The sequence below is a fragment of the Ciconia boyciana genome, chromosome 3 (genome assembly GCF_034638445.1).
Source record: "Ciconia boyciana chromosome 3, ASM3463844v1, whole genome shotgun sequence".
NCBI lineage: Eukaryota > Metazoa > Chordata > Aves > Ciconiiformes > Ciconiidae > Ciconia > Ciconia boyciana.
The window spans coordinates 26,705,170-26,716,014 of record NC_132936.1 but is presented as its reverse complement, the minus strand read 5'-3'; positions in this window follow the sequence as shown (position 1 = coordinate 26,716,014).

Below are 10,845 nucleotides of genomic sequence, written 5' to 3'. Positions count from 1 at the left end.
TTGTTATGTTCCCTTCCATTTTCAATTACGAAAAGTATTTGGTATTGTTTTCCCTAAGCTGTTACTTAAACTATTGTCTGATGTGAAATGGTTGCTGTATTTTACAGCACAGGTAGTCTCCTGTGGGAGGTTTTTAATGGGAGGAGAATTCATTAAATTAGTTTGTTGGTAGCATGATAAATCAAATTCCTCAGTCCTAACAGTGAGGTGCAACAGAGTTAGCAGCAAAGCTAGTGTTAATGTTGCTAAGTGCTTTCTATTCTAGTTTTCAGTTGTTATCACTGCCAGTCTGAGCTGAAATTCCTCCTGTTGGGTGTCTGCTTCCAACTGTTTTATTTTAGCTTGTTTTGGTTTTTTTGTTTTGTATTATGATTTGTTTGCTTTGTTTTTGGAAAGTTCCATTTACAACAACGGAGCCAACTACAAGGATTAATTTAGGGGAAAATACACGGTTTTGTCCATTATAAACATAACCATTTCACTGAACAGCCTCTAGCATCTCTCTGGTTTAGAAAACCAGCTTTCAAATTTGGCAAGTAAATTGCTTTAGTTTCAGGAATATATTTTCCCATCTCCATGAAAATGTGACCTGAAGAGAAAAAGGGTTAAAAGTGTTGAGTGGAGGCTTCTTCAAATTGCACAGCCCAGTCCCCAGAAAGTTCCACCCGTGTTGATCATGTGTGACCTTTTTTTACGCCCACCTACATTCACATCTGAATGTATGCACTCTCTCCAGAGAAAGGCTGAGCTTGTCCCTTGCTTTGCTAATGTTCTGTATAAAACAAGAAGCCTCTACAGGGCTTGTGTAAAGCAGCCCCTCTCCCTCCCGTTGAACATTTTATTAGGGCTACCTGTTGTTAGGGAGGGTGTTGGCAGGATGAATCACATAAGACCTGTCTCCTCCTGTAAGCTGTTTGCGGTTTTTGTTGGTCTTCCTGTATTAACACTAAAGGCTATTCATAGTTGAAAGCTCCAAGTAAGATTTAATGCTAACTGCTATCCCAGAACATAATGTGATACCAGAAGGGTTCTGTAGAATGGAAGAGTGCCTCTGAAATACCAGAGACAGAAGAAAAGGTCCTGAGTGGAGGAAAAGGGAGCAGCTAAGCACCCTGAGACAGCTGTAATTCTGGAAGACTTTTTGTGCTAAAGATCATTCTCTTCATCAGGTGGGACTATGGAAAAGGACGAGGAGCAAAATACAGTTTTTAAAATGCAGATTCAGAGGCTTCAGGTTTAATAATCTGTAGTTAAAGAAGAAGTCAGTTACCATGTTGGGGTACAAAAAGGTGGCTGTTAGAAAAAAGTTCTGTAAGCTTTCATATACATGCACACACATGTATATAAGCAGTGAGAGGGACGGTGGTGTTAAAGTAATAGGTTGTTTTAAAAGGCTGAGGAGACTGATCTACAGCCTCATTGGGCTGCCTTTATGGGTCATTACCCTTCAGTCCTGAGGGGTCACTTCCTGGAAAATTTAGTATGAAAGTTTAGATCCCTGGCAATTCAATCAAATGGTAAAAAGCAGAGATACTGCTCTTTATAATAACCATGAAGTAATCTGGCAGAACGTATACATTAATAAACAGCCACACAAACTAAGGCCTTGTCTATGAACTAAATGTATACGAATATGGACTAAAGCCTGCAAAGGAAAAAGACATGGGTTCTTGGGCAGTGATTTCACAGGAGACGGTGCTCAAATTTAACAGCTCACTGCTGCCAAAGGGGCCTCTTCTTTTCCAATTCTGCTTTCCAGTCCCTTATTTTGTGCGCTAATTGATGAGTTTTGCTCCTTCTCTCCCAGTCCTCAATGGCTGAGTCAACTCAGTAGCCCAGCAGAAACATAACCAGGTTGAAAAAAATACTTAGCTTTCTGCTGAATTAGTTCAGTCAGTCATTTGTTTCAATTAGTTAAGTCAGGAGGGTCTATCAAGCATGTCAGGAGGGCACAAAGAAAGAGCTGGGACTGCATGACAGGGTGGGAGGCTGGGGAGGGGCTCTGCAGGCATCAGCAAGAAAGAGTGAGATAACCTGAAACTGTGCATTTCCTCTGGCTTTTCAGGGAACTTTGCCTGTGAGAAAGCATTATGGTATGGCACCCACTGAAATTCTTGGTAAATTCAGTGAAATGCAACTCAGAATTATGGCTGGTCAGTGGTATCTCAGGAATCTTCCCAGATGCCGAATCCAACAAACTAGTATTTCTGGAAGCTAGCAAACACTGAAATAAGGTACTTGCCCACAGAAACCTACCTGTGGGCCCTGGGAACTGACAATATCCATGCTTTTAGTGTGAGGTCTCCAGCAAAATTAGGTTCTAGCTACATAATATTGGAGACATTAATGGCAGCAAAATGCAAGGATGCGATTATGATATGCAGTGATTTGGGAGAGCATATGTAAAACTGTTTCTGCTTATCAGGTGTGATCAAAGGGCTGTAGTGGATGTTAAAAACAAGCGATTAAACTGCCTTGGGTTCTGATCAGCATAGCAATTTGGTTTTCCTAGCTGAGTTCTCAAAAGCTGATAGACTCCATCTCCTGAAGAAATGAAGGTTTTTCTCTTCAGTATCTCAGGACTCTTTGGTGTAAATAAATCCAGATTAGGACCACTAGCTGTGCTCTGCTGCTGAGATATTCCAAATTTCCCATCTTTTTCAATAAGTATGTGGATTTTAAAGTGGTTTAGGAAGTCAGAGTGAAGCCCCAAGGGATTTCAGAGACATTTGAAGTGGCTTTTTTGTTATTGTGTGATGTTTTCAGCTGATTGAAAAGAACTCATGAAGATGAAAGTTTATTGGGACGGAGGAGGGATTTTTGTGTGTGTGTATGTTTTCAGACCCTTTCCCTAATATTTGTCATCCTATGATAGACATCCGATCTCTGATATCTGTCACCACTATATGCTTGGTACAGAGGGGTCTGTTTTCAGCTGCGCACACTGAGAGACAAGAGTTTTCCAGACAACAGCTCACTGAAGGACAGAGGCACAGGATCCCTTCCCCTCTCCAAATTCTAGCAGATACACCGAGGCATACCTGAAACCTGTATATGCCTCAAGGCAGCTTCCTGGGCTGAAAAATAGTTTGAAGCTAGGAAAGTTTTAGGATGAAAGTTCATATATGCATGCCCTGTCTTTACTCTCTCCTAGACATCAGTTCATGCCCACTGTTCTTGCTGTTTCTCTCCTACCTGTGGCCATTGACTGGCCTTTGTTCAGGTCCAGGCAGCTCCATATTGGACCTTTGTTCAGGTCCAATATGGGCAAGCTTATGGACAGGAGTATCCAAATCATAAGCATCCTTCAGATCATTCCCACACAAAAAAAGGAAGGAAAGTAAAATACAACATCCCTCCCAGAAGGAAGAGGTCTGCGAGATCCTAGCTTTTATGGGGTGCACAGAGAGTGGCTCAAGCTGTGATTTTGCAGTAACACATTTCAATTGCTGGCTTCCCCATTCTCAGTCCCTTCCTTGAACCACCTCTGGCATTCAGTGAACTCTGTGCCGAGCCATGATGATAAATCATCAGAAAATGTAGTTCGCTGTTGACATTTCTGTTCGGGAACTGCAGTCTTAGAGAGCTGATCCTTGCTCACGTATTGAAGAGGGGAGTGAAAGGCGGAGGGACAGTCCTGCTCAAACCCACATGCCATACTCTCAGGGGGCAAATAGAAGGGAGGGAGGCTATCCACAGCATGAGCTTCAATTTGGAGAGAGTGGATATGATCAGGATTTATAAAATCAAGGCAGTGGATAGACTGAATGCAGATGATTGTTCTCCAAATCCTGCAGTACTGGAACTAGGGGGCACTCATTGAAACTGATAGGAGATTGGTTTAGAAAAGATGAAAGGAATACTTTTTTTATGTAGCAGGTATAGTGAACTTGTGGAATTTGCTGCCAGCGGAGGTTTTGGAAGTAGATAGGTCAGCAGACTGAAAAGGAGACTAAACGATGAAATGGACTACAGGTTCATAAAGAGATACTAAAAGGAATGAGTAGGGGTGTGCTCCCTAACATCCCTAATACAATGATTGTGGATGCTGGAGGAGAACAAAGGCAATGTGTATGCCCAGCTTGCATGTTCTCTTTAGGTAGCATCTCTTGTTTTTGGAGAAAGGATACTGGGGATAGGTCGAAGTTAGTCTGACCCACCAGGGCATCCCTCATGTTATTTTCAGGGCCCTGGTTTTGCGTCCACAGGTATGTGAGGACAAATGTGATGTTGGTAGGAGTTTGTATTTTATTTTTTGAAGGTGATATCTCAAGGTTCTCTTACCTCAGTGAAACCTCATGCTTAGGTCACTAACACTGCGTTGTACCCTATTGAGGAAACATGCAGTTTTAGGACAATCCACATAGTATTAGCACTTAGAAAGGGACCCTTAGACTAAATTATAGTCCTCCTGATGTTGCACTTTTCGCCTGGGATCCTTCTGCTCTGTCTGCACAGAACTTGATGAATACTCATGTCCCAGGAGAGATTTTGTAAGCTATGATAAAGTTTTCCCCCAGGATATTGGTGTATTTTGGATATGTTATTTGAGAGTCTTCTGCTGGAAAACATCTAGTGCAGCTGAAGGAGAGAGAGTGCCAGATTAGAGATTACTAGGCATGAATCCCAACCCTTATTTGTATGAGTATTCCTTCTGCCTTTAGATAATCACATTAACATCAGGAGTATTGCTTACACAAGTACTACTGAGAAAAAGTGGTGAACAGGCTTGGGCCCTCAAAACAATGTTCTTGTTCCAGCACTTTCCCAGTGAGATTCTGACCTTGTTTCCTCTTCCGAGCACATTAGAGTTAGGATATCCAGTAAGGAGGACCACCCACTCTACTCAGCAGCCTCCAGTAATGATTACCAATCCATCTTTTGGACCTATCAGAAGTAACATTTTTTAACAGTTCAGATGATGTTTTCCTTCCCCTTCCAAAGCTCATCCCATACTTAGATACTCGAGGGTATATTAGACAGTAGTGTATTTCATGCTTGGTTGATTATGGAGCCAGATCTTTGGTCTCTGCTGAGGTTTTTTTGCTGCTCCTCCAGTGCAGATGAGCCAGAAACCTTCCACAACCATGTGGTAAAGGAGCCCCCGGTGGGTGTGAGACTGGTATCTCATGGCGGTTGTCATCAGGCAGCGTGGGTTAGGATATGTCTCCTGCCAAGCCAGCCTGGAGGAGCACTGCTCAGTGGGACCTCAGGGATCTCGCCTAATAACAGCAGTGACGTAATTTGAAAAAAGAGAAAAAAGCTATCTTCATTTTTTGTGGCTGATTGATAGTACCCAAAGGAGTACCACTGTGGGTGCAAAGGGAGGATTATAAACATCAAATGTTAGAAAGTGTTTACATGTCTACTTTTACGTGCAATTAATCAAGCTTGGAAAAAATGAAGTAATTTTTATTTGTACACCTAAAAGGAGAAGCCAAGTTAAAGCACTTATATAGATCAGCCCCCAAAAATGAAAATGTGAGAAAAATAATGCCAACAACACTACAACTTAAACTCCAAGATTTCAAGCCAAACGTCTACGAAGGAAGAAGTATTCCATGGAAAAATATCATATTCTCGCCATCTTTCTGACCACAGTTACACTCGTTATGGTAAAGCTATAATTACAGCATTGTGAATACAATGCTGCAGACAATGGCCTGTCAGTGTTTTTCCACTATAAACCCTCATGTGAGGTTCGCAATTTTGTGAAATACAATTATCTTTGGCTGGGATATCCAGCTACAATCTCAGCCCAGAAATAGATTTTTTTGTTGTTGTTGTTTCCTTTACCAAGTTGTTCAAAGTTCATTGTTTAGTAAGTGTTAGAGCCTTCCTGACTGATTGCCTGCTTATGCCCTATCCATGCTGCGAGGATGTGTGGAGAGTGTGCTGTCACTGGTAGTGCATCAATGCTGGGCAATAGTCAGGGCTGTGAGGCTGTCGCAAAGCCCACACTTTGGACCAAACTGCCTACATTTGTATCAGTGCGGTCTGGGAAAGTCAGGACAGCAGGGTTATAGCAAATTAGCACTGACTAGCATATCCAGGCATGCACAGCAAAACATGCTTTAGGGAATACTAGAGTATGTTATTACAGCCATGGAAGGAGGGAGAATTGGCCAGGCCAATTAAATGGGTAAAATTAAAAAGATTTGTCTGTCTTACAGAAAAAGGAAATTCTGAGTTGATGTTACAAAAACAAAAAAACAAACCAGAAACCTATAGGATTAGTGAACCTCTGCAACATGCAAAAAACACTTGTACAGTTACAATTTTGATTCTTTAGTGGGGCTTAGCTAAGGCTCTTCTCTGTTGGATTGTGGTAATTGAGATCTAAATCCAGCCCAGTTTGTTCTTTTCACAGACAACTCAAAGGGAAAATGTGGTGCAAACAGTGAGTGCTGATCCCCAAACTGAAGTATAACAGCATGTTTAATTACAAATGCTAACCATGTAGCATCTGCATATAAACTCCTGGGAAATAGGTCTGAAATAACCGTATGTGTAATGTCTTACTTCAAAATAATTATTTTGAGACAAATATTGCATGCACTTAAGGGATCTCACCTGTATTTAGATGTGATTCACTGAACATGAATTTATTCTTTACATGAATTTATTCAGTGTCAGTGCTCTGGAAGAAAACATAAAATCCTTGTGCTGCAGAGATCTCTGGTTGCTTCAGCAACTTGTTAGATGTTGCAGGGAAAAACTGCTGAGTTCACATAGTTTAAAATAAATATGAATCAAAGCAGTTTATTGCTTTATTGACAGAATGTAATTAACCAGCAATCAGTGAACTATGCATACAAGATCAGTAATACAATAGGCAAACCGTACTAGAAATTTCTAAACAGTCTCCTATAATGAATCCCAAAGCCTTCTTAGCGTACACGTACACACACAGAGGAACACATGGACACGCACACGCACAGAGTTATATGCACCCCCTCATTCGTGGGCAGTATGGGTTACACCTCCCCCCCCCCCCCTTCCCAAAGATTGCCGGTCTCCCTGTTTACACATGCCTCCTGCAGGAGATGTGGGTCCTTTACCTTTATGCAGACCCCTGCAGCTCCCTACCAGTTGTTGTCTGAACCACACACCCTTGAGAAAGCTGTTCCCCCTTCAAGGTGTCTCCCTCCTGTTAAGAGTTTTCACGTGTCTTTTATACTTCTTTTCAGTCCGACTCCTGCTTTGTGTCAAGTCTGTTTGTAATTCCTCGGTAACTGTTTAATCTGGCTGATGGTCATCTTCTGTAACGTGATCAGTTTGGGCAAATGCTGACCAGGCAGTTTGGTGTATTTGATCCACAGACACACACACATACACACTTTGGACACATCTTTATCTTCACAGGTGACATTATCTATGCCATTTGTCAAGGGGGGGGACGTGCATTCCCTCCAGGTCCATAGTGAGGGAGAGCCATCCTTGGGACGCACATGGGCCACAGGAGCAGGGAGAGCACGGGGCACGGCCAAGCAGTTGCCGGCAGCCATGTGACTGACACTGCTCAGACCAGAGAGAGTTGTGATGTTCTGGATGCACCCTGCATGGTTGAAGTTAATGATAAGTGGGCAAGCAAACCTATTTTCAGACTCTCTTCAGGCTCCAAAATCCAAAAATAAAATTAATGGTTGCTTTTTACTAAATGTCATTTGAACACCTATTATGATTCTCAATAAAGGGATCATAAATGGGACGGAAGCAGCAAATTGGATCATTGGAAAAACTCTGCAGAGAGGCCATCTGGGCCTGGTGCTTTACTGGATGGTGAAGAATTTACATTTTACACTCCCACAGTTTACATTTTCCGAGGTGATAAAAACATTTGGATCATTTTATTTTTTGGATGTTTTACATAAAATGAAGAGCCATGATTGAAACTGGAACCAGAGTCAGGAAATAACCAGACTGTGTACAATGTGGTAAAGCGCTAACAAATGCCACGTGTTACATGATTAATTTAGTATAAATGCCAGTTATGGATTTGGTTTGTCAGCAATTGGCTCAGGTTTTGTGATTACTGGCCAATAGTTTAACTGATAATTTGATCTATAACAGAATCCTCAACTTTTGGGAATGGAAGAGAGTTGCATTGATAATTTAATGCATTAAGTGTACGCGGAGCTGTTAGCTTCTAGAAAGGACACAGATAAGTTGTGGGGTTTTAATGTAACTGATGAATAGCCTTTTCTCTCAATACAGCATGATTTATGGTGGTAAATCAGGGAGGGGGGATAGAGCTATGTGACTGCTATTGTTTCAATATGTCTTCAGGCGGTGTTTTTGAATTGCAGATAGACATGCAAGGAAAACTCTGGGTCTGACTATAAATACAGCTGCAAAGTATGGCACCGTTCTTGCCTCTGCGTCAATCTCTAATCGCTGTTCTTGGCATATCAGCACTGGGCCATAGGGAAGGGCCATCTGCCAGAGGTAATTGAAAATGGAGGCACTGACCATCTGTAGGTATTTAAGGTCCCCTGACATTTTTTACAAGCTGAAGGGTAATCCAGTGTTATAATTTATAGTGTGTCTACCTATTATCCTCTACCTTTGCCAAGGGAATACAGTATTCTTGGTCTTTTGTCTTTCACTTCTGTGGCCTATCTCTTTTTGTCACAAACTTGTTTCCCCCCATCTCTGCAGTTCACTGTTGGCTGAAATAACCCCTGTAAATCTTTGTAAGATTGAGATTTTTTCAAAAGATGTGCCATGTAAATTACACATCACTGTTATTGCTGGAGTTAAAATGCAAGCAGAAGCTTTCTCTAAAGCCTTAGGATTTTGAGTGGGCTAAAATGGAATTCAGATCTAGTTTCCAAACTAGATCTAGTTGCAAAAGTCAATGAATGCTATATTCCCTTGCTTTCTGTTATCATTGTGGTGTAAATAATGCCAGCTCTGTTTCAGAGAAAAGATGTATAGATGTGTGAAGGTATTGTGCCTGCAGACTTCCTGTACGTGCACAGCTATAGCTGGTTAACAGTAAATAATAATGTACACTATTTGTAGGATCAAACTCTTGATTCCATCAAGAAATTAAGAAAGATTTTTAATGGTTACTTTACATGTTGAACAGATGAATTTTACATACACAATTCTATTTAAACATTTATCGGGTGTGTCAGTGTGAAGGAAACCAGCTCTGTCACATGCATGAGCATGTGTGCGCACACACACACAGACACACACACACAGAGTAAGTTTGGCTTCTTCCAGGGAAAAAAAAAAAGGTTGTTTGAATATTTTTGTTAATTATCTTTCTAATCCAGGCATTCAAGTACTGTACATGTGCCGAGCTCACATGGAGAGAAAGGAAAGATACAGAGAATTTTTAATAAAAATGCAGTCCCAGCAGGATTTGAAGTACATTGCTTTGAAATACAAAGCCAGAACTTTATTCTCCAAGCTAAGCTAATTTTCTGAACATATTCAAGGTGTTGTTATGGTAAGTGAAGGAAGCCTGTGAAGTTGCTTGGAGTTGTTTGAAAGAGAATAAAAAGTAAAACACATTTACATTTCAGCGGATGGTTGGCAGAAATCAGAAGAGAGTCCATTTTTCTGAGCAGGATCTGCATGCATGCAGACTACAGAGAGGTGAGACTAATGGCTCATTTGCTGCACAGCCTTGTGCTCTTTATAGGCAAACACCGCATTGGTGTTAGGGAATGGGGAGATGAGTATGGGATGCAATATGGAGCGCGGAGCAGCTGAGTCTGCAAGCTGTGCATTTGTGTCCCAGGGAGGCAAGGCGGGGAATATGCAAGGGTATTCCGCTCTTTCCACATAGCATCCTCCTCTCCCATTTTTTCTTAATACAGAAGTACCAGGAGAAGAGTAGAGGATATGGGATTTGCTGAATAGAGAAGGTGGAGACTGCCTATGGCATGCTCAGCCCCAGCACCTTAGAGTAATGGTGGTTTTGGCAGTCCTGGGTCCTGGAGCATGCTGGGGCTGCGGTGCTCTGCACACCTGCATGAAGCAGCATCTTTTGGACCAGGAGAGCTGTGACCGTCTGTTCGTTTTCAGAGCTGGAAGCTGGCAGCTGGCTGTAGTGCTGGGAGGAGGGTGACTTTGTCACCTCCCTGTTCCTGCCACCCAAGAGCCTGCCTCTAAAGGCCTGAACTGACCCCCCATAAAGCATCTATGAAAGACTTACTCTTCCTTAGGGTGGAAGTGTTCTTCAAGACAACACCACCAGAGACCCAGGATTTATACCAACTGGTTTTGCTTTCCAACAGAAAAAAAAGATCTATCTGGATTTTAGTGATCTTGCTAAGGAGCCTTTTATGGTGGAAATGACCGTGTGGATCCTGTCTTAGAATAATTAGTCTGACACCAGCTAGCTATCAAACTCATCACTAGAGTATCTGAGCAATTCTTGGGTACAATATTGCCTGCCTACCACTGTCTGTCACATTCCTATTGCTGTTCACTGGCTCCAAGGGAAGGACTGCACTTTTCTTTTTTTGTTAGGGTTGGTTCGGAGGCTTTATAGAGGGAGGAGATAAAATTGGTTTAGAACCTTCAACCACAGACTATACAAAATGCTTGTATTTCCAGCATGGACATGGTGTTCCTGATCAGATTCACACTTCTAATGCTACAGCTATGTTATCTCTAAGTTACCATTGTCTTTTGGGACTATAAGTGTCTAACCTCAGCCCAGTCTATTAAAAACTCAGGTGATCTGAATTCCCTTTTTATAGCTTTGCATAGAGCAATATTTTAGCTGCTTCTGATGACAGTGGTTTTGTGAGGGGAAAAATAAGGAAACAAATTCTCACTCTTGTTTATGATTGCAGCCTCTTTTTGAGAAAAAGTTCAGTG